This window comes from Typopeltis vanoorti, chromosome 18, assembly GCF_054136105.1.
Source record: "Typopeltis vanoorti isolate ZY-2024b chromosome 18, IOZ_Tvanoo_1.0, whole genome shotgun sequence".
In the NCBI taxonomy this organism is placed as follows: domain Eukaryota; kingdom Metazoa; phylum Arthropoda; class Arachnida; order Uropygi; family Thelyphonidae; genus Typopeltis; species Typopeltis vanoorti.
The window spans coordinates 105844237-105869631 of NC_143566.1; the positions used below are offsets into that span (position 1 = coordinate 105844237).

At 35.8% G+C, this 25395-nt stretch overlaps 1 protein-coding gene across 2 annotated transcripts in view; it reads right to left on the reverse strand.

Annotated features, from left to right (window-relative positions):
- LOC150097026 (lipid scramblase CLPTM1L) overlaps positions 1-15261 on the reverse strand; it is a 229277-nt gene extending 214016 nt beyond the window's left edge. Inside the window, exon 1 of one of the 2 annotated variants that reach the window (XM_090408241.1) lies at positions 15075-15261. The gene's annotated coding sequence lies outside the window, so the exon portion shown is untranslated. Of the gene's footprint in view, positions 1-14337; positions 14478-15074 lie in introns of those variants that run through there. The other variant, XM_090408242.1, reaches the window with a different exon arrangement.
- Positions 15262-25395: the final 10134 nt, after the last annotated feature.

The window sequence follows — 25395 nt, forward strand, 5'->3', positions numbered from 1 at the left end:
CTTTTTGTAACTCATAGTATGGCAGCGAGTGTATTCCCGCAAGCTCTCTGGTCAATTTTCAATACAAAACTTTTATAGTTTCTGTATTCGGCTCTGAAATAATGTTGGATGTAATATCCACTTAATTTATATAACTCAAATAAATAACTTTCTCTCACTGACTACAAATTCTATCCATCACTTCAATGACAACATTGCACTGTGTTCCATCCCCCCTCTTCATTAGACAAACCTAGTAAGGTTCAAACATTTTAAGCTTCAAAATCTTCCATAATCAATGCAACTAAACACCCCTGTCATTCTTCAGGGATACAGACAACCTAATGAAATTTAACACTACCAAAGTTCTGTCTTATTTCTCATAAGAAAGAGCTCAGTTCCCTTTCCCTCAACTTTGATAATACTCAGATGAGGTCAGATTTCTCTTCTTGAGTAGACTTTGCCTCTAGCCTTTCCTAGCACAAACGAATCATATACATAGTCTCTTAAGCTTTCAAAAACTCACTGTCTTCCATTCAAGAACTGCTACTTACCTGTACAGCTACTGACACTATATAAATCCCGAATACATCTAACCTTGGATTGTTTATCACATTTGGAGCTGTGTACCATATACTTTCCTAAAAATTCTTTACAAAAAACAAAAATCTATTTAACTAATGAACTATCCCACACTAAATATCACTTTGTCATAAATATTCTATTTCTGCCTTCTATTATATTTTCATAGTCAATATTACAGTTCAGCTTCAAACTAACCAGTCCAACTTCTCATCTTCTTTAATCTATTTACCTCTGTTCTTTACACATCTGCAAAATGTTTTCCTCACAGACAATAACCGCCAGCTATTCAATAAATGCATCAACACATTCCTACGTTCTCTTTAACCTCTCCACATAATTTGTAATCACCAATGTGGATTCTGCCATTATCATTCTATGATAGTCATTTCCAATCCAATTCACTGATCTGATTTCTGACTCCTAAGTTGCAAATTAAAATATCACTTATCAAGTGGTACACTGAGGTGCTTAAGGGTCAAAGCTGTACAACTGAGAGGAGACCTTCCCATAGCCTTTAAAGGAATGCAGAGAACCAACCAGGGCTTCTGACCTAATGCCCCATCCTAACCTTCTCACGGTGTACCCTGTTAGGTAGCTACCTGGATACTGAACAAACGAGAATGGGATGACAATTTGGGATTCAGCCGACCAAATAGTATTCTTATTGGCTTAAACCAAAATATAAAATGATGTTACAACATGACAGAATTTCATGCGGCTGAGGGTGTCGCCTGGTTAAACACGGCTCCCATTGTTTTTGCAAGGGAACCAGGGGTGAACAGCAGAAAGTCAGCTACTGCAACAAATCCTGAAACACATCCCAACATAACATCACCAGAATTCAAGTTTGGTACTATCAAAAGAAAACAGATATGAGCCAGATTTATTCATAAACAATATGAAAATAGAACATACAACAGAATACAAATATTTAGACACCTACTTTACTGCTGATGGAAAGAAAGATAAAGAAATAAAAATAAGAACAGCCATAGTTAAAGATGCCTTCTGGAAAAATAAAGATCTGCTCAGAAATTCCGTGGGTATTGAGACAAAGAAAAGAATGATAAGAACATTAGTGTAGCCAGTTTTCACATATGGAAGTGAGACTTGGATATTAAAGAAAAGAGTAAGACAACAGTTAATGGCCTTTCAAATGTGGTGCTATAGGAGAGCTCTGAAAATCTCATGGACAGAACACATGACAAATACAGATGTCCTACAGAGAATGAAAACACAGAGAATCTTTATTATAGGAAATGATCCAGAGAAAGATGTGACTGGAGGGATATGTACTGAGAGGTTCAGCAGGACAGAGGATACTAACAGTTTTAGAAGAAAAAATTCAAGAGGGAAAAAATGAAAAACGTGGCTTGAAGATATAAGATCATGGACAGGATAACTTGGCTATGCAGAAACAAAAAGAAAAGCCACCAAAAGAGAGAACTGGAAGGACATGGTGCTGCACCATCTCACTGAGGAAGCTACATGAAGAAGTAGAAGAGGGAAAAAAAAAAAAGACAAAACCTGATGAGATTTTTCTGAGAAATAAATACAAAATGTTATATTCAGGCAATGACAAACAGGGAAAAGAAAGAGTAACTATAGTATTGAACACAAAATACGGGGCTAATCTTCTTGAATGGCAAGCAATATCGAGTACAGTGATGTGGGCAAATATCAGAATGGGAAACCAGACAATGACATTTATTTGTGCCTATGGTCCCACAGAAGGTTCTACTAAGAAGTGGAGGAATCTTTTGAGGCTTTAGAGAAAGCAACTGACACAATGAAAAAAAGGAAAAGTGGGTACGTGTTGGGGATCTAAATAGCAGAGTAGGAAATGATTGTCAGATATACAAAAATATTTTGAAAAAATTTGGAGAAAAGAGAAAAGCTATTAATAATGGCAAATACATACCTGTTGGATTTCTGCTCAGGACATGGACTGGTTATTACTAACACAATTCCAACATAAAAATGTGGACAAATTCACATAGAGAGAAGAGGAAGGAATAAGAAAAGTCTCTTTGACTATGTTATTGTTGATAGTGATATTTTCTCACTAGTGCAGGACACTAGAGTGTACAGAGGAAGTGATCACCATTTAGTCTTGAGCAAGATAAAATTGAATTTCATATTGAAAAGAAGAGCATTTAAGAATGTTTTAAAGCAAATAAAAGTTGAGCAGCTCTCAGATGTGAACTGTAGACTAAAATAAACAAACATTATTCAAATAAAAATGAAAGAGTTTGAGAACAGGAATCAAACCTTGGAGATTCAGTGGCAAACTCTGAAGAAAACATTAACTGGTTCAGCCAGAGAGGCATGTGATGAGGTTGTCTGTAAGGATAGAAAAATCAGAACTCCATGGTGGACACAGAAAGTTAAAAATGCAGTGAAGGAAACAAAGAAACCATATCAAAAGTTCCTGGAAAATAAGTCAGCTTGTGCTCTTAGAGAATACGGAGACAAATGTAGGAAAGCTAAACACTGTATAAAACTAGTTAAACAAGTCATGGGAAGACATAAGAACATTGAAAATAAATATCAAGAAGGGGCAAGATATTCTGGAGGTTGTTGAAGAAGCTCAGAATGAAGGAAAAAGTGCTGTAAAAGGAATTAGAGATAATAAAAGTGACATGAAAACAGGAGAAAAAGATATCCTTGATGTGTGGAGTAATGACTTTGAAAAATTGCTAAATGAAACAAGCAGTGACAGCACAATAGTAAAAAACACTCAACAGGCATGCTACCAGGAAGACATATCCATACTTGAAGTAGCAAAAGCCATCAAAGGCTTGAAATGTTGAAAGGCAGCAAGAGTAGATGATAATCAACCAGAAATACTCGAGTATGGATGTATAAATGTCTTGCAGTTGCTGCACTGCATACTTCAGAAGAGCTGGACAGATGGAGAAGTTCCAGATGATTGGAGTAGAGCTCTCATAGAACCCATATACAAAAATGAAAATAAAACTGAATGTGAGAATTACAAAGGTATTTCCCTACTGATTGTTCCTAGTAAGATTTATGCAACTACTACTGGTTCTTGGTTAAAAAAAAAAAAAGGCATTGTGGAGACAGCATAAGAGAAGTGGAAGTAACCAATTTCATGAGGTCTACAAAGACCAGGCAAGGAGGGTGACTTGGTTGGTGAGAGTAGCTAAAGAGAGGTATGAACAGCAGTTAGCTAATGAAGCCAAAAAGAATTCTAGGGAGTTCTTTCGATATGTAGCCAGCAAAAGAAAGAATGATTATGGAAGGATGACATTGATTGGAGGAAATGGTATAAAGATAGCTGTTGCAGAATGTGTTGTGGAGATACTTAATGAGCAATTCATAAAGATCTTTCAATCTTGTGAATGTGACTTCATGGAGAGATTAAGAGCAGTTGATGATGAGGAGGAGAGACTGACTGTAAGTGAGCAAGAGGTGTTTGGGGAGTTGAGTAAACTAGATGTAAATAAGGCTGTGGGACTTGATAATATATCACCACGTATTCTGAAGGAGTGTGCTAGAGAGTTGACACCTGCCTTGACATATTTTTTTAATACGAGTCTTGCACTTGGTCAAGTTCCTAAAGAGTGGAAGGAGGGCAAGATTGTGCCACTTCATAAAGGAGGTGATCGAACTCAAGCATCAAACTATAGGCCTATCTGTGTGTCAGGAGTTGTGGTTAAGTTGTTGGAGAAGCTTGTGAGAACTAGGATCCAGAGTTGGGTTGACAACAATGGTATAATTTTTGATGGACAGCATGGATTTGCTAAAGGGAGGTCATGTTTTAGTAATCTACTTACTTATTACAATAAAGTGACTGCTTCCTTGGACAGAGGAGAAGGATACACAGTAATATACTTGGATTTCGCAAAAGCTTTTGATAGAGTACCTCATGATAAGTTGACAGTCAAACTAGAGCAGATGGGGTTGGATATTAGATTAGTGCATTGGATTGGAGACTGGCTATCTGATAGGTATCAACAAATTGTGTATGGGGGTGCAATATCCAGGAAAAGGAAAGTCACTAGTGGAGTGCCTCAGGGGTCTGTTTTAGGGCCAATACTATTTAACTTATATATTAATGATATTGGTGAAGATTTGGATGGAGATATTCAGTTGTTTGCAGATGATGCAAAGTTGGGACGAACCATAAAGAGTAGTGAAGATGTTGTGGCCTTGCAAGAAGACTTGAATAAATTGAGTGATTGGGCAAGCAAATGGGGATGTGAGTTCAATGTTGCAAAATGTAAGGTTTTAAAATTTGGAAAACAAAGATGGGATGCAGAATTTATGCTTGGTGAGAATATATTGTTGGAAGTAGATGAAATAAGAGATCTGGGGTGATAGTGGATAAGGATCTAAAATTTAGGGGACACATCGCCAAAATTGTGAAGACAACACAAAGACTTCTGGGAATGATGCGGAGGACACTGACATGTAGAAGTAGGGAGATACTTGTTCCAATGTATAAGGCTTTGATTAGGCCACACTTGGACTATTGTGCCCAGATTTGGTCACCGGGTTTTCAGAAGGATGAAGAGATGTTGGAAAGGGTCCAAAGGCGAATGACTAAGGTAGTTTCTGACCTCTGGAATGTTGAGTATGAGGAAAGATTGAAAAGATGTAATTTGCAGAGTCTCGTGGAGAGAAGGAAGAGGGGAGATATGATAGAGACCTACAAGTTGGTAAGGGGTTGTTATAGGATCAATGGTGGAGAAGTTCTACAGAGAATAGTGGGAAATCAGGGGAGAACCAGAGGTCATCCCTGGAAACTGTATAAGGAGGGTGTGAGTAAGGGAGTGAGAGGCAGGTTTTTTTCGTGCAGAGTTGTGAGTGATTGGAATGCCCTGCCTGAGAGCGTGGTGTCTGCAAGTAGTTTGAATGTGTTTAAGACACGGTATGATGAGATGTGTGTGTAAGATAAAAGGACCTCCTAGATGAGTCTTTGACTCCATGAGGTCTTGTTTTAATAATAATAATAATAATAACTATACTTGAGAAAGGGTTAAGAAGGATTGTGTAAGGCAGTGTTTCTCAATGTGGGGACGTATGCCCCCACGTTGAGAAATTTGAATTTGAATATTTCGAAGGCAATTAGAAAATGTACATGCACATATTTATCATCATCATACGTATATCAAGGATTTAGGCCTACTATGGCCTGTTCCGGCCTTAGAAGTCATCGTTGAATCGTTTAAGAGGACGTCCTGGTTTTCTTTCAAAGAATGCAATCTTTCTGTTTGCATTCTTTGAACATGTTCCATCCATCTATGTTTATATTTTTTAATTTTTTCAATTACTGGTTCTTGGTTTAATTCTTTCATAATATCTTCGTTTCTTTTGTGATCAAATAGGGTATACTTTGCAGTTTTTCTAATAAACTTCATTTCTGCTGTTGTTAATCTTTGTTTGTCTTTTGTTTTATTGTCCAGGTTTCACTTCCATACATTACGACAGGTAGGGCTAATGTATTGTATGCTTTTAGCCTGGTTTGTTTTTGAACTAGGTTTGGTTTAAATATAGAGTTAATTACTCCTGTTATTTTTAAATATTTTGCAATTTTTATGTTTATATCTTTTTCATTTTCATAAGTGATCATACATCCTAGGTAGTTAAATGAATTCACCTGTTCTAAGATCTTGTTATCTAATACTATTTTAGTTCTTGCTGGATCTTGTCCTTTAAAGGCCATAGTTTTTGATTTTTCCGTTTATATTATCATACCATAATCTTTGGATATCTCATTTAGATTTAAAATAGCTTTCTGTAAATTATCTTCAGAATTTGTAATTATTATTTGGTCGTCTGCAAAGAGGAGAGTGTTTAAGTTAACTCTAGGTGAAAGTTTAATTCCTTGATGTAAATTTTTACTCCATTTTATTATTATTTCATTTAAGTAGATATTAAAAAGAGTTGCTGAGAGGGGACATCCCTGTCGGACCCCTTGGTTTATCTCTCTTGTATATGATAGCTCATGATTTAATCTTATTTGTATTTGATTATTTTCATATATACTTGTGACAGCTTTTAGGATATTATTTGGTATTTGTCTTTCTTTTAATATGTTAAATAATATGTTTCTTTTAACTTTGTCAAATGCTTTTTCAAAGTCAATATATGCAATATGTGTTTCTAAATTATATTCTCTTCTTTTCTCTATTATTAATTTTAGGCAGAAGGCTGGGTCTATACATGATCGTCCTTTTCTAAATCCATTCTGTACCTCTAGAATAAAGTTTTCGAAATATTTCATTAGTTTGTTATTTAAGATTCTGCTGTATATTTTGTAACATGAATTTAGTATACTGATACCTCTATAGTTTTTAGGGTCATCTCTATTACCTTTCTTAAAGATAGGAATCACAATTGCTTTTTTCTATTCTATTGGGGGGATACCAGTTGAGTAAATTTTATTTAAAAATAATAAGAGTCTTCCTTTGAATCTTGTTCCTGCGTATTTATATAGTTCTGAACCTAGCTTATCTTCTCCAGGTGATTTTCCGTTTCTTGTTTCTTTCAGGCTGATTTCTAATTCTTCTTCAGTTATTTCCTTTTCATTTTCGTTAATTGTTTGCCAATTGTCTTTTTTAAAATATTTGTCTGTCCACAGTTCTGTGTAGTAATTTAGAAATTCTTCTAATTTCAATTCAGTGTTTAATTTTATGTTTTCTTTGGTATCTGCATTTAGGTGTTTCAAAATCTTATATACATTGGGTCTTATTTTATATAAATCATGTTCTAAATTAGAAACAAATTTATTCCATGATTCTCTATGTCTTTTTCTGACTTCTCTTTTAGCTATGGCTCTTATTCTTTTATATTCTATTTCATCTTCTAATCTTTTACTGCTTAACTATTTGTGATAGGCTTCTTTTTCTTTTTGATTATTTCTTTGATTGTATCATCCCAGATCTTCAGTTTTTTTCTTTTATTGAATTTTTTGGTCTTTCCTAAGCTTTCATTTGCTGTTGCATTTAGTATCGTTTTTATATTAAGCCATTCTATTTCTATTTCTTCATTTTGTTTTATTTTATCTAGATACTGGTTAATCCATTGTACATTTGTGTCATTCAATAGTCTAGTTTTATAAACAAATGTTTCAATTTTTCTTTCTGTTCTTGTTACTTGTAGCCATTTAGGTGATAATCTTAACTTTATTTTAACAAGTGGTCACTGCTTGTTTCATATCCTCTGTGAACTCTAACATCTAGTGAAAATTTTGATGTCTTTTCATTTAATATGAAGTAATCTAATATTGATTTCCATCCTCTTGTTGCCCAAGTATATTTATGTATGTCTTTATGTTTATAGAAGGAATTCATTATTTTTAGGTTATTATAAACTACAAAGTCAATCAATTTTTTACCATTTCTGTTTAGAGTGTGTTCTCCATGTATTCCTATATTATTATTAATTTTCGTGTTTCCAATTCTTGCATTTAAGTCTCCTGCTAAAATTATGTAATCATTATGTTTTGTAGCTGATTATAAAAATCAATATTATCCTGTTCTCTTCATTCTTCTGGGGCATATAAACCAATTATTGTTAAATAGCCTCTATCTATTTTTATTCTAGCTTCTATTATTCTTTCATTCCATAATTTATAATGTTTTAACTGTTTTGAAAGGGAGTTATGAATCCAAATCATGACTCCTGCTTGTGCTCTTTGGTCTCTGTCGACTCCACTGTATATCACATTAAAATTTTCAGTTCTCATAGTTCCTTTTAATTTCTTTTTTGTTTCAGTGATTACTGCTATTTTAAAATTTCTTTCATTTAATAACTGGTCTAATTCTATTTCTTTATATGCTATTCCTCTTACATTCCAGTTTGCTATGTGTATTATATTTTGTCGTTTCCATTTTCGTTTTCCCTTTTCCATTCCAGGGTCGTTTCCCATAGATTCAATCCGATTATCTTTTTCTGTCAGCTTACAAGTATGGTTATGTTCTCCATGTCAGGGGACTAGCCTGACGATGGAATAGTTCAGTGGTAGGGCTGCTACCTTAAGGCTTCTGAACTCGCCTTCTTCCGAATTTAAACCCATAGGAGGAATAGGGTATATTGAAGGGGAAAGGGTAGATTATAGAAGAAATATAGTAAGGTTTATAGAGAGGACATAGTTGTAAGGCCAGAAATGAAAAGACCCCATGGCCCTCGAGTACTCTAATAGCACAAGGGTCATAAAGTAAGAAGAGTTGGCTGATAAGGCCTTATAGGAAAGATTAAAGTAAGTGGGTATTCCTCAAAGTAGAAGGAGAGGAGAGATCCAGCTAGGGGTCCATGGGAGTGCCGCTTCCCTTACAATCAAGATGATTGCCCCTTATGGCCCTGTTGGTCCATGAGTCCTTATTCAGTATATTCAGACCACCCCACCATATATATATACACACACGCATGCGCATGTACACACACACACACATGGTGGGCTCCCCTATCCGCCACCTAGGGGACGCGCTCTCTAGGGGTTACAAGGTCCCCTGAGAGGCACATATTTATACATATTTATATTATACTTTTCAGAATTTGGCTGACTATTATGCTGGGGGGGGGCATCAAAATCTTTGAGAAGTTGAGGTGGGGTATGATCCAAAAAATGTTGAGAAACACTGGTGTAAGGGAAGCTTAGTGAAGAACAAGCTGGATTCGGGCCAAACAGAGGCTGTCAAGAGTTTTTCACTTTACGACAAATGGTTGAGAAATCAGGGGAATATAACAGAGATCTCTATATAAGTATTGTAGATCTGGAAAAGGCATATGACAAGGTGCCATATAAAAGCTATTCAAAATGCTACAGTTGTATGGTGTCAATGGAGCATTATATCAAGTAATGCTTAGTCTTAAGTTTAGATGCAAGTCAGCAGTTAGAACTGAAGGAAGTATAGGAAGATGATTTATGTTAAATCTGGTGTCAGAAAAGGATGTACATTATCCCCTCTGTTATTTATTATCTATATGGATCACATTATGAAGGAAAGTGGTATTAAACCTGATATCAAAATTGGATATGTTAATCTCACCTCTTTACTTTATGCAGATGATGTTATACTTCTAAATAAATCCAATACAAGTCTGCAAGATTCCCTGACTAAATTGAATAACTGTTGTGATAGATTTGGTATGCAGGTCAGCAATAACAAGATAAATAGGCAGAAGCATCGAAAATATCAATTGCATTGTGAACGGAAAAACCTATAGAACAGGTAAAACATTTCAGCTACTTAGGCACGATTTTTAGTGAAGATGATAAATTAAATATGGAAATAGACAACAGAATCAACAATGCTGTTATGGTAGGAAGTCAACTGAATAAATTTATATGGATAAGAGAGAAATTAGTCAAAACACTAAATCAGCTGTATACAAGACCGTGTTCAAATCAATTTTAACTTATGAATCTGAGAGTTTGGTTAGAATTAAAACATTTGACCAAAGACTAGAAACTACAGATATGAGTTCAGAGAAAGATTAGAGGCATGAACAGATGGCATTAATGGCAACAACATATTAAAAATGAGGATATTAGGAAAGAACTTGACATTGTCAGCATCCAGGAATGCATTAGCCTAGCTAATCTCAGATGGTATGGTCATTGAAACAGAATGAGAGAATAAAGATTATGAAAACAAGTTCTCTGCCAGGTTTGCAAGAAGAAGACCCAGAGGAAGACCAAGATATAGGTGGACTGATAGAGTAAAAAGTGCCTTAGAAGATAGAAATATAAGATCTGATAATGTTGCAGTCCCGACAGGTAACAGATTGATTTGGAGGAAAATTGTAGATAGGAAGTTAGTAATGATGTACGTTTTTGATGAGTCTTTGGACTCCATGGAGGTATCATGTAACAATAATACATGACACCTCCAGGGTTAGATCTGGAAAAGGCACTATATGCCTTTTCCAGATCTACAAATCTTAAGTATAGATCCTTGTCATATTCCCATGATTTCTCAATTATTTGTCGTAAAGTGAAAATGTGATCTTGACAACTTCTATTTGCTCTGAACCCAACTTATTCTTCTTTAAGTTTCTCTTCTATAATCTTTCTCAACATATTTTCCAGTATTTGCATAACTGGACACTCAGTAGGGAAATTCCTCTATAATTCTCACAATCAGCTTTATTCCCCTTTTCACATATGGGAACCATGAGAGCTCTACTACAATTATCTGGAATATGACATTCTGAATTATGCAGCATAGTTACTGTAAAACTTTTATTCCTCCATATTTGGGCATTTCTGATCAAATATCATCACTCAGATGCCTTTCTACATTATGTTTTTGATAGCCATTTCTATCTGAAATATTGATATGTACTTCTGCTCTTGAAAATTTTCTTTCAATGTTCTGTCACTGCTTGTTTCATTTAACAGTCTTTCAAAGTAATTATTCCAGACATCTAGGATATCCTTATCTTCAGTTTTCATGTCACCTTTATCATCTTTGATTCCTTTTACATAGTCTTTCTTCCATTTCTAAGCTTTTTCAGTATCCTTCAGAACATTCTGCCACCTTCTTGATATTTATTTCTTTATTTTTACTTAAGTCTTCCATAACTTTTGTTCAGTTACCTTTACACACATCTTAACTCTCTTATGTTTCTCTCTGTATTCTTTTAGGGCATCTGCTGACTTCTTTGCTAGCTGCCATAGTGCAATTGGAAGAATAGCGGAACATTGCACCCTTCGATTGGAAAAGTTCTCGTCGTGATGAGGGGAATCCTTATATGCGTTTTTTTAGTTGAAGGTGAGTTAGCAGATTTCATATGGTGGTAGTAGGGTTTTTTCTCACAGAAACTCAGGTTTTTCAAGGCCAGTTTGTCTGCATACAGACAAACTGGCCTTCAGAATACACGCAATTTACAGTCAAAAAATACTGTTGTTGGTGATGATTGGCGATAGATGGTGCTGATGGAAGTAATGTTGTAGTTGGATAATTAAGTAGCAGTGGAGAGGATGAGATGTATTTAGCAAAGTAGAGCGGTGTGTCCTCCCACAAGGAGTCCTTGGACTCCCTGGAGGCGTCACATAATAATAACAACAACAACAACAAATTCTGGTATTCTTTCTTCTTGAATAAACTTTGAATAGTCAAAGACTACTTCTTTAACGTCTTGTGACCACCATGGTGTTCATTATTTTTCTATCCTTGCAGACAACTTCACAACATATTTCCTATTGCTGAATCAATCAATGCTTTCTTTAGAATTTGCAACTGATACTTCAAGATTTGGTTCTTGTTTTCCAACTGTTTTATTTTTTTTTCAATAGCGTTATTACTATTGAATCCTGATATCTATATATTTTACTTCACCTTTAATGCTACCAAAATGCAGTCTTAATAGTAGGTGGCCTGATCTTCAGTCACACGCAAATTGGCAGGAATGATTAGATCTCACTACTTGGATTGACATTCACCACCAAACTCTACTAACATAAAAGCATAATCTGAATAGTTTCCACATGCTTAAAAAAAAAAACTAGGCATTCTTTTCCACTCAAGCCCACTTTCACAGATCCAGCTATTAACTCTCTACAAATCTCACATCTGCCCATCCTTAGAATACCATTCACATTTTTGGGGTGGTACACCAAATACCGCCTTAAAAATTCTTGTTGTCCAGAGGACAAGATTTCAATCATTATCTCACTGAGAAATTGTTTCATCTTTCTGTCTTTTCTACAGGTGCTTCCATGGACACTGCTCCAATGAACTGTTAATCATTATTCCTTCATTTTCTGTTGCACCTATTAACCCTTAATTAGTTACACCTTTTTTTTGTTACATAATTAATTACATAGGACCTATTTGACACCAAAATTAAAGTTAAAATATTTCTTTAATTTCTCAGAAAATGTTTTTATTTATTATAAGGTTGATTATGGTAAGTAAAATGAAATAAATAAATGACATTTATCCCACTTTGACCTTATTTTATGATCCTTTAATCTTGGCTATATTACACAGTGACCCCAGAAATATCCAGAAGTGCTTGGTTCTGGTTGTGGAGTTTCTGGAAAATCACTCCTTACTCTATAACTGATTGCGTCAATGGCCAGCATGCAACTGATTCGGTGCTGGGGCAGCAAAAAACTCAGCTACTTAAAATCACAACAAAAATCCATCATTGGTTTGGTCAGAAATTGGACTTGAATGATGGTTGGAGTGAAATAAACCCCATGTGGCTAATTAAAGGTCAAAACAATTGGATCAGCTGCCAAACATCCCTTTTTCAGTCTAACTACAAACAAACTAAATCTGCTTCTCCCCTTCCATTCCATCTACCTCTGTCTTCAGGAACAGGCATCCTGATTAAGTGTTCCCCAACAACCCTCTGACTCTTCAAGAAAAACATCATGATTTCTTTTTACTTAACCCTCATCTGCATCACACACACAGCACTAATGTGCTATTTGTTGTTCTACCTCTGTGAAGCCAATTCCAAATATACAAGTGTAAGAAAGGAGTTGGGAAGCAAATCAAGTTGTTTGTTCTCAGGATCCTTGTTGACTCTTTATGCCCCTGCTCATATTATTCTGGAACTGCAATGAAATAAATCTGAATATGCAAATGCAATCACTGACATAAAATCACTTATTTTGTAAAAACCTTCATACTGAAAAAAAAAAAAAACCATATATATATATATATATATATATATATATATAAACAGTCATACTGTGTATGCATGTGTAAATTCACTATCTTGTATTATTATTTCAATATTCCACAAACATTCACAAAGTAGTATTCCCCATTTAATTAAGAACAATGTTTCCTCACTTTCAGAATTATCTATATAATTGTGGGGTATATAGGACAATATATCATAATGAATAACTCATAAATGAAGAAATACATGATGAATGTTCATCAACAATGTAAACCGCTGCCAAAAGAAACATTGAAAAATGCATATTTTTACTTAATTTCAGGAATAGGATACTTTTCTCTATTTCCTTATTAAAAAATCTGGGTTAAATTCAATATTTTCTAGTGATGTTTGTTTGTTTCTGATTTCAGTAATAAATAAATGACATCCTCTAATCAATTATTATTTTTTTATATTAAATGTAATTTCTGGAATAGGTAATGCCTATCCCAGTGATGATAAAAATTTTCTAATATTCTAAAACAACAATAACAAGGGATGCTCTTGTCTGACTCATGCATCAAAATATGTAATTAATCCAATAAAATCATTAAAATTAAGTAGTAAGAAGTTTTTTTTTTAATATTTTTTTTTTAATGTAGGCTAGGGAAAATAAATATGAAATGTAAATATACTGGACTTCAGTTGAAAATGTTCTACTGTACTCAATGCAGAAGAAGAAGATAATTTTAACGGGTGTACTGCCTTGTTTCACAATAAATTATGCTTCATAAAATTTTTGATAGTCATTAATCTATAATATATGGTAATCAACTATATTAAGTGTTTCTGCTAGGTGACTATCTACTTTGAATGCTGAGTGACTTGAACCGACTTCATCTTCTTTCATTTACCACCTCCTTCAATTTAATGTGAAAAAGGGAAAAAGCAGGGAGAGGGGGAGTTACATCAGGATTTGAGGTGTACGATGCACATTATTTCTTTGTTTACAAATACAGAGATACAGTGCAGCATACAATTTCCTTATGCTGCACTGTATGTACGTCCAGTATGTAGAACAAATACAAATTTGTTCTTCTACATACTGAATAGCATTGCACATCTCTCATGACACAAGTTAACCAACCCTTGATAACATCAAATTTTGTAATACATTACCCTCTTTTCCTTTACTTTCAAACATTCCACAACTAATTTCATTTTTACATTCCTCTAGCACACACAAGTTGTTTTTCTAGTTAGCTAAAATCAGGATTTATCTTTTCTTCTTCTTTTGTCATGTAGCAATAGAAAAAGTTGTGATGCCACCATATCCAATTTCTTTTATAATTTTGTTATAAAACTAAAATACATAAAAATAACTTCCAGTGTTTTCTCAGAAGCAGCAAAACTTTATTGCTATTATAGACTCGTGATCAAAACAATTTTTGGTTCATTCTCACGCAAGAGTGATCGTTTTTTGGCCAAAGCAAGCTCCGCTTGGTTGAATACATGGCTTTACAGCCAAGTTAGCAGAATGTGAAATTGCATATACTTAGTGTTCCAAATGGAACAAAGAAATTTCATCTTGCATTCCACTGATCTCCGGGATTATTGTGAAAACGTCTGCTCACGATCATTCAGCTTGAACAAGTTAAAATATGAAAAGCGTAAATTTAGAGTTAGAACTATCATTTTACATTTATGTATAAATATGGTGAAAGGTTTTGCGATCGTCAATTGCACTTATTTTGATTATAGATAATTATTTTTTTAAACCGTTATATTTGTAACAACAGATTCGCCAACACGGCTGTGTTACTTGTCCTCTTTAAGTAAGATATAAGCACAACATTTCACTAGTTATTTGTGGAAAATATTATCTATTGTAATTCAATTACTTCGGGTGCACTTACTCAGTGTTACTGACGATTAACCACTTATTATTTCTAATGCATTATTCGTATTGTGATACAGGGAATCAGTCTTCATACAGTGCAATATGTCTCTTTTCTCAAAAAAAAATAAAAATAAATAAAATAAAATAAAACAAAACATAGGCATTAATAAAAACCCATCACATATATAACATAACACACCGGCGATCGAGCCACAAAACACCTGTTGTTGATGTACAACGCCATCTAAATATTTAAGTACGTTAGCTTTAAATGTACAAAACAGTCTTCACACAAGTTTCCATTTGTTAAATACTTTTATTACATAAATAATACAAATATAACATCAGTTATTTATTTATTTATTTAGCGTATGATGATACAGCGGCCGTGAGTCCCATATGGATAGTACGGCACCATCTTGTGAAGCCAATATGAAGCTATTGGTTAGAGTATATTTTTTGTCTGTCGGTTACATGTGTTCTCCTGGCCTGTTCTGAGAGACGAAAAACTCGAGTTTCCGGGAGAAAAAATCCTCCCACTCTGTATGAGACTGTCTAATTCACCTTTAATCGAAAAAGACCAGGTAAAGGTTACTCACGTTATGGACGGGATTCGAATTCAGATCTTTCCGACTAAACTGCTTCATCTATAGCGACTTATATCAGTATTACTAGCCGACTATAACAAATTAGCCAAAATTTCGATTAACCAATATCTCTAACCAATAGCATCATATTGGTTTCACAAGATGGTACCATACTATACATATGGGACTCACGGCCGCTGTATCATCATACGCTAAATCGCTAATACAACACCAGAAATCATTGATCAATGCATGATATAGAATTGGATAACCGGTGAGTCAAAGTACTTGAAATTGCTGAGACTATAGGCATTTCAAAAGAATGTGTAGGTATGTTTTGCATGAAGAACTGTAAATGAAAAGCTTTGCACAAGATGGGTGCAGGGCTTGCTCACAGCAGATCAAAAACGCACTCTCATGAAAATCTCTGACAGTGCTTGGAGCGTTTTAACAAGAATAAAACGGATTTTGTGCATCGATTTATTACTATGGATGAGACTTGGATTCACCATTACACGACAGAATCCAAACAGCAGTCAAAACAGTGGACAGAAGCCAGTTATTCAGCGCCAAAGAAGACAAGGTCATGGCATCGATGTTTTGGGATGCTAAAGCATTCTGTTTATTAAATATCTTTGAAAAGGGCAAAACAATAACCGGGGAATATTATTCCGATCTTTTAACCAGACTAGCCGAAAAAATTCATGAGAAAAGACCCGGTTTGCAGAAGAAAAAATCATCTTTCATCAGGACAATGCATCTGCCACAAAGGCGTTTTTCAATAGGAAAATTAAGGGATCTGCACTAAAAATTAATCTGCACTGTTCCCCATATTTGGCACCCTCTGACTTCTATCTCTCCCCAAATATAAAACTCGTCCTCTCTGGTCAGCGTTTTTCTTCGAATCAAGAGGTGATGGCAGTTGTAGAGGGTTATTTTGCAAATCTTACTGAGAACCACTACAGAAATGGGATAATGGCGCTGGAGCATTAAGAGGCATTATGTTGAAAATAAAATAATTTTGAAATTATAAATTCGTTTTTTCATTGTTAGGCCGAGAACGTTTCAGACCACCCTCGTATATGTATATATAATCGATAATATTCCATTAGGAATGGAAAGCACCTATGTTAATCCTAGTGCGCAAGGATGGAGAAAAGACAAGTAATTTTAGAGATTTAACAGAAGTTGGTTAGAACACACACATACAGAAATCGGTAAACAAACAAAATATACCTTGCAAGGAATAGCATGGGTTTACTAAAGAGAAGTCTTGTCTCAGAAATGTCATTATCATCTTCTTCTTCTTCCTTTCCAGGCTTATAGGCCAAGTGGCCTGTTCCAGACTCAATTCCATCTTTTTAAGGGTCTTCCTCTGCATCGAGTACCTTTTGAGTGGTAATTTAGAATGTGTTTAGTTATTCTGCTTCTATTCTTAGTATGTGTTCTTCCATTTTTCTCTATAGCAAATCACTGTTTCATTTAGGGAAGATGTAATTCCAAGTTTTTTCTGACTTCGCTGCTTTTCATTTTGTCCATTACTGTGACTCCTTCAATTCTGCGCAGAAATTTCATTTCGGATGATTCAATTCTTCTTTCATCTGTTTTTTTTTTATTGTCCATATCTCACTGCCATAAAGTAAGATTGGTTTAGCAACTGTATTGTAGATTCTTATTCATGTGTGTTTTTGTACATAATTGGGTTTAAAAATTTTATTTATAATGCCTGTTACTTTTAAAAGTTTGATATCTTTGGTCGATCTCTGACACGGGCAAGCAGGTTTTTCCTCCCGGAAACTCGGGTTTTTCGTCCTGTAAATTCAAGAAAATCGACCGTAGGACCCACATTATTTCAGACATTAAATATATTGTGTTAGGGTTAGAGACCACGAGATGGCGGCACATTTGAGCCGTCTCTCTTCACTGCGTACCGCTTAATTAGTGATAGCCTTGGGCCATCTGTCTCCGATTGGGTACCAGTGGAGATTGAACTGCCCACTCAGTCTCCAAAAGTTAGATAGGGCTAAATGGCCTCGCCTACTCCCGTATATACGGGAATAAAAAGGCGTTAGCTGATTTTTTTTTTTTTTTGATATCTTTGGTTCTATATCAGCTTCATTTTCGTATGACTGTGCAACCTAAATATTTGAATGTAGTTACTTGCTCGATTATTTTGTTATTTATTACTATTTTGCTTCTTATTGGATTAGCACCTTTGAAGGCCATGACTTTTGTTTTGTCTGTTGATATTTCCATACCATATGTTTTTATCAGATTATTTAGACTGCATAATTATTTTTGTAGTTCATCTTCATAATTTTCAAGGAATATTTGGTCATCAGCAAAAAGAAGAGTAGCTAATCTGGTGTTACGGTTTATCTTGAATCCTCCTTCATTAGTTATCTTCCATTATTTTATGATTTTATCTATGTATATATTAAATAAAACCGGTGAGAGAGGGCAACTCTGACGTACTCCTCGATTTGTTGGTTTCCAGCTTGATGTTGAATTATTGTACTTCACAGATATTTTATTATCTTGATATATATTATATAAGGCTCTAAAGAGTTGGTTTGGTATTTCATATTCTTCTAGGATTTCCCATAGTTTTTCTCTGATAATTTTATCAAATGCTTTGGTGTAATTTATGAAAGCTATGTGTCTGTTTCTATGTTCATTTCTCTGTGTTTTTCAATTAATAATTTTAACGTAAATTCAGAGTCTATGCAAGACCTGCCTTTTCTGAATCCATTTTGTTCTTCTATTAATTTTGGGTCTACTATAAGTTTAAGTTTATATACTAAGATTAAAGGAATTGGATACACTATCATACCGTTGAAATTTTCTAAGGCATTTGATAGGATAGGACATGTAACACTATTGCATAAAATGGAGAAGATACTATTGGAAAGTGAACTATTGGCTTGGATAAGTGGGTGGATAATGGACAGGTATCAGAAAGTGATATGTGGAGGATGTAAATCTGCCGGATAAAAGTGAACAGTTGTGTGTCGCAGGGATCAGTCCTTGAAAGATTGTTGTCTAATCTGTAATCTCGTATTAATGATATTAGAAATGGGTTCAGTTGTCTGCTGATGATACAAAGATAGGCAGGGCAGTCAGAGATGCTAATAATATACAGCATTTACAGTGTGATTTGTATAGGATGGAAGTGTGGAAAATTACTAATGACTATCAATTTAATGTTAGTAAGTGAGTTAGTTAAGCACTTTGGCTTGTGCGATATCCCGCAGTATATAATGGAGGTGGGATTGTATTGAAGTAAGTGGCAAGGCTAGAGATATTGGAGTTAAAGTGAATAGACTGTTGAAATTCAATGGGCACAAAGCATAAACTGCAAGTACAACTAAGAGGATAATGCGATGGTGAAATGAGTATTGACATATAAGACATGAAAGTCATTTTTCCTCTTTACAAGGTGGTATCATGGTATGACCACACCGGTACAACTTTGAGAAAATTTTGTCTAGGGGGCTTGGAGGGTTTAAATAAGCTGCTGAAAGGCTGTTAAGAAGATTTGTATAAATTATAATCTCGCGATAATGTAATGTAGATTATAAGGATAAATTGAGATTATGTTGGCTCCTGATACCGGTAGACAGAAGAAAGGGGGTGATATGATAGATGTCTATAAACGTTTGAGAGGGCATCATAGTTTAAGGGTTGATCATTTTTTTCATTATATGGAATGTGAAGAAAGGTAGTCAGTGGAAGTGACGATTGCATCCTCTGCGCTAGGCCATCCGAAGCTAGACTTAAGTTCAAGTCAAGTCGCCGACTGGAGGAACTTTTTTAACTTATTTTCAACCGGGTCCCGAGTTAGTCGATCTCTGGCACGGGAAAGCGGGATTTTTTCTGGAAAACCGGGTGTTTCTTCCCCTAGTGGCTATCAATTTAATATTAGCAAGGGTAAATTTGGGAATTGAAAGAAATGATCAATATGCTCAAGAAAATCGACCGTAGGACCCAGATTATTTGAGACAAACATATCCTGTTACTGTTATGTACTAAGAGATGGGAGCTCATGTTTTCCCATCTGTTCATCGGTGGAGTCTATAATTAGTGATAGACGTGATCCAGCTATCTCTAATTTACTACCAGTGGAGATTGGACTGCCCACTCAGTCTCAAAAATCCACATGGGGGGGGGGGAATTTAAAGGTCTTGCCTACTCCCAATGAATAATAAAGAGCATTAGCTGATTTTTGATTTTGATAAATAAAATAGATAACCTAACGCATTTTACTCATGTGTATGAAGTAGGTGAGGCAGTTTTAACCCTGTCTAACCATTTTGGTGAGTAAGTGGGCAGTTAAATCTCCACTGGTAGCCAATTAGAGATACCTGGCCCAAGATTTTCACTAATTATAAGTGGCAACCAATCTGTACCGAGTTACAAAAAAATATTTTTCTTACCGTTTTTTCTCTGAAATATATTAGAGAATTCCCTTACAGCAAATATCTGAATGTCTATCTAATTTTTATTCAGGTATGTAATTATAACATCTTTTCTTTTTTCCATGTATTCTATCTTCACTTTCGTTTCGGTCGCTAATGAACAGAAGTCAGAATTTCGGTCGCTAATGAACAGAAGTCAACGCTTGTTGTCTTCAAAGGCAGAACTCTTCTCATCTAATACGAGCCATTTGTTGTTGCATTATTCTGCTAATGCCTTTTTATTCCCGTGTAGGGAGTAGGTGAAGCCGTTTTAGCCCTATCTAACTTTTAGAGACTGAATGGGCAGTTCAATCTCCACTGGTATCCAATCACAGATAGTTGGCCCAAGGCTATCACTAATTAAGCGGTATGCAGTGAAGCGAGACGGCTCAACAAGTGCTGCCAACTCGTGGTCCCTAACCCTAACACAATATTTTATTGTCTGATATAATGTGGGTTCTACGGTCGATTTTCCTGAGTTTACGGGATGAAAATATCCGCTTGCCCGTGCTGGAGATCGACTAAGTCGGGAACCGGTCAAAAAAAGACAGAAAAATTTCCTGCAGTCGCCGACTAGATTCGAAAGCAAGTCTTTTTTCCTGCCGTTAAGCGTTGTGGTGTGAGACGCCATATCCACTGAGCTACACAGGCTAAGTTGTTGCAGTAAAATGAATAAAAATACAGCAATGCCTTTTATTCCACAAAGAAAGCACATTAGACCCTTTTGCCGTATATAACGTTTGGAGACTATAAAGCAGCTTATCACTGTTACTCAGAGTCAGTTGGTTCAAGACTATCAACGATTTTAATTGTCATTCATGGAGGAAAGTACAACAGACAAATCCGGCCATGACATGGTCCTTAACCCTAATATTATATATTATTTTCTTACGTAGTGTGAGGTCGATGGTCGATATTCTTGAGTTTATGCGGTGAAAAATCGGAGTTTACGGTATGAAAAAAATAAATAAATAAACTGTACTTCTCATTGGCCTAGATCGTTCAGCTGGAGAAACCAGTTAAAGAAAGTATTTGAAAAAGTTCTTTTATATGGCGACTAGAATAGGGAGTAGGTGACATTTCTAAATGGGTAATCAGGCTTTATTATTATTATTAAAAATCAGCTAATGCCTTTTATTCCCCCATAGGAAGTAGGAGGCTGTTTTAGCCGTTTTCAACTTTTGGAAATTGTGGGTGTATCAAACTGTACCGGTGGCCAGTAATCTCTAATTGATTATTACCGCCATCTCATAGTTCCTAATTCTAACACCATTTACTGTCTGAAAATAATGTGGGTTTTCCCGCCGATTTTCTTGAATTTACGAGAGAAAATTCCTAGTTCCCTGGAGAAAAAAAAACCGCTTGCTAGTGCCAGAGATTGACTAACTCGGAAATTGGTAAAACAAAAGCTTATTATTATTATTATTATTATTATTATTATTATTATTATTATTATTATTATTATTATTATTATTATTATTATTATTATTAATATATATATATATATATATATAATCCAATGGCCTTCTCTTTTAAGAGAGTGGAAGTTGATGAACAGTCCGCTTTCGTCCTCTCTATCTCTTGCTTCTGTAAGACTCTTGGCCGTCCAACTTTGATGATGTCTTTCCATTGCAGTCCGGGTCTTTCTCTTCCTCTGCTTTCTTCCACCATCCCCTGCAATAGTATTCTGGGGTCTGTCAATAAGAACCTTTCATCAAATATCCTGCAAATGCAATTTTCTTCTTTTGATACTAGCCATATAGTATCTTTTCATCTTGAATCTTTTAAGAACCTCTTCATTGCTCACTCTTTCAGTCCAGTTGATACGATCCATAGTTTTGATAACGATAGCAAACCTGAATACCTGAGTTAGTAACGTCGATACCCTGTAGTTTGAAGTACCTAGTTTAAAATCACGTCTAAGTTGCGAAAAAACTTCATAGTCTTTCCAAATGAAGTTGACTTAGAAACACGTGTATGGAGGTATCAGGACCTATATCCCAGTAATTGATTTTTCATCCTGCATAAAGGCCATATCACTAAAATAATTGCTAGCAACTGTATATAACAGACTATGTTAAACGATTAATTGACCTCACATAGCATCTGTTAGGTTGGTATGATGCTTAACATGACACTACAAAATATGATACTATGTTAGCATCAAATTTTATGATAAGTTATTTAACATGGTAACTTAGGCCTCTTCATAATTGTAAGAATGAAAACGAATATACAGTTTCTACCAATAATTGTCCGGAAACTTTAGCAATTTGCAATTGATACTAGCAAGCGAAAGCTAATATCGGATATGTCCACCTTTGGCTTTGGTCTGGACCCTTTCCACAAATGTGCGGCAAACAATAGGTGGAATTTGTCTTCATTCCTTCCGCCAAAGCAGCACGAAGTTCAACGATAGATCGACGACGTGCCGCTCTGAACTTCCATCGCCGCTCCAGTTCGTCCCACAATGTTCGATGATTGAAGTCAGGGCTCTGCACAGGCCAGGGCAGTTGTTCAACGCTGATCTCTTCATACCATTCTATAACAGCTGCTGCTTTGTGGCATGAGATATTGTCGTCTTGATAAAAACTCCACAACGTAATCAGCATCTGATTACGTTGTGGAGTTTTTATCAAGAATATCCAGAAAATCAAGGTACTTAGCTCCATTTAAGGATCCACAAAGAACGACTACTTGTCCCAATGCAAACCAGCTAAATGCATCCCACACAATTTTCCTCCACCACCACCACCAAACCCTGTGGGCACAACACACTGTGATAACAAGTGGTCACAGGCTGCCTCCACATCCATACTCAGCCTTCAGACTGGAAACATAGGAACCTTGATTAATCGCTCCAGAATACCATTTTCCACTGGTCTTGTCAGTACATGCTCTTTGCACAAGCCAGATGAGCCACCTTGTTCGGCTAGTTTGTTGCTGTTCTTCCGTGGAAAACTCATTAAATGAAGCTTTTTTCGTAAAGAATTGGTCCTCACCATAGTTCTACTGGCGCTCTGGAACTCATCACAAATGAGCAGTACCGATTGTAGCCGGTTTTTCTGCTACCTGTTTTAACATCCTCATGTCCCTGTCAGTCATATTTGGCAGTCGCCCTAGGTGTTTTCATGCACTAATGATGCCAGAACGTTTCGATTTGTTGATCACATCGCCAACTATTGATTTGGATGCTCCAGTTGAGCGGTAATGGCAGGAATGGAAATGCCACTAATGTGACAGCCCAGGATGACACAGTCCTCTCTCGAAGTCACTGAATTCATGTTGTGTTGTCCTGTAGCTGTGTTAAACTGTTACAATAAAATACAGCTTCTTACTATCTGTACACGGGTATTTATGTTATGAACAAATCTGGAATGTTCCATCACTTCAAATAAAAGAGTTTCTGGACAATTATTATTGGTAGATAGTGTATTCTGCACATTACCCACGGTAAGATATAAATTAAAGATACCAAGAAATCAAATCGTTTACCCAAGTGTAAGCAAACGTTTGCACCTGAAGTATCCTCAGGATTGGGGAACTCGTCGTACAGGTGATATGACTTCATATCACTTGCCTTAGTATCCCATAATGCAAAGCACATATCCTTGCAGATATGTATAAGGCTATGCATTATGGGAAGGATCACTACCCAGACCGGTTTCGACGTTTATTGGAGTCTCATCAGTGGGAGTCAGACCCAGAGGTGATACCAAGTAAAATCTTAATGATTAACATTTCTGACATAAAGGATGAAGAAAAATGCTTTTCATACTCCCCACTATCTGATAGGGAAACAGAGAGTGGGAAAATTCATGAGCCAATTGCTCGCCCTGAGCAGGCTTGGAGATTAAACATCAGAATTGGAGTTTCAGATGACTTTTATGTGTGAAGTAATCAGGTGCTTCATAATTTGCTGCTAGTTGAACCAATTTCATGGGTTATACAGATGCTTTTGAAAAGAATTTTGTTGGTATAGTTTGCAGGAAAGTGTAAATATAGGGGACATCTGTGTCCCGATGGAGTGGAGTTACACATTTCTGACGAACCATGGAACGTTTAGGATCATAGGTAGACCTTTAATTTGCACTCGTTGTAATTTGAGAATATTAGTATCAGCGGTATGGCTCCAAGCAGAAGCATAAGTGAGTGTAGGACGAACCTTCAGTTTGTAGATAAGCAGTTTGATTCTAGCGTTTAATTTATTGCTCCTGTTGATTGGAAGATAGAGTTGAGCAATGGCTTTTGTTGCCTTTACACAGAGAGCCTTAGTAATGCAGCAGAAAGTTTGCCTTCTGTCCAGTAGTACACCAAAGTATTTGACTTCTGTTTGCCACGGAATTTTTGTGTTAAACAGGAAGATCTCTCCTTCGGAAGCATCGGTCATCTGATGAATAACATGGCTATGCTCTTCTGGGGATTCACTTGCAGTCTCCATTTGGAGAACCATTTTTCAACCAGTAGTAGGCTTTCTTGCAGTTTTTGATGGCAAGATCTGACTGTCGATATCTGGCTAATATTGCTGTATCATCCGCTTAGAGGACCATGATAGATGACAATGGATTGTGCGGGATATCAAACATGTATATGGAAAAGATAATCGGTGCTAGTAAGGATCCTTGTTGTGAGACTCCAGCTAAGATACGTTTCTGTGCTGATACTGTACCGTTGATCTTGATTTGCATACGCCTGTCAAAAAGGTATGATTTAGTTAAGTGAACCATTTTCAATGGTATTCCAGTTGAGATCAGTTTATGCGGTAATCCGTAATGTCAAATTTTATCAAATACACTGGCTATGTCTAGGAAAACAGCACCAGTGCATTGATGCCAATTGTATCCAATGGAGATGTATTTGATTAGTCTATTTATCTGGTGGGTGGTACTACGGAATTGACGAACCCGAAACTGTTTTCTTTGTGAAGAATGTTTAACTTGTGTACGGATGCTTGGAGTCTGATAAATCGAAGAATAACTTTTTCTGCGATTTTAACCAAATTCTTAATGAGGCTGATTGGCCGATAATTTTGAGGCGGGTGCGGGTATTTTCCAGTCTTATGGATTGGAATTATATCCGCCACCTTCCAACAGGAAGGGAAATGTTTGAAACGGAGGATGGAATTAATTACGTTGGCCAGATTTACAATAGCTATACGAGGCAGCAGCTTAATATCCTTGTTGGTGATGCCATCAGGTCCAGGAGCCTTTTTTATTAAATTTCTTGATTATATCACATATTTCTGCTGGTGATTTGGGTGCAATTGGAGCAGGTTACAGAAGATTTTAATGAA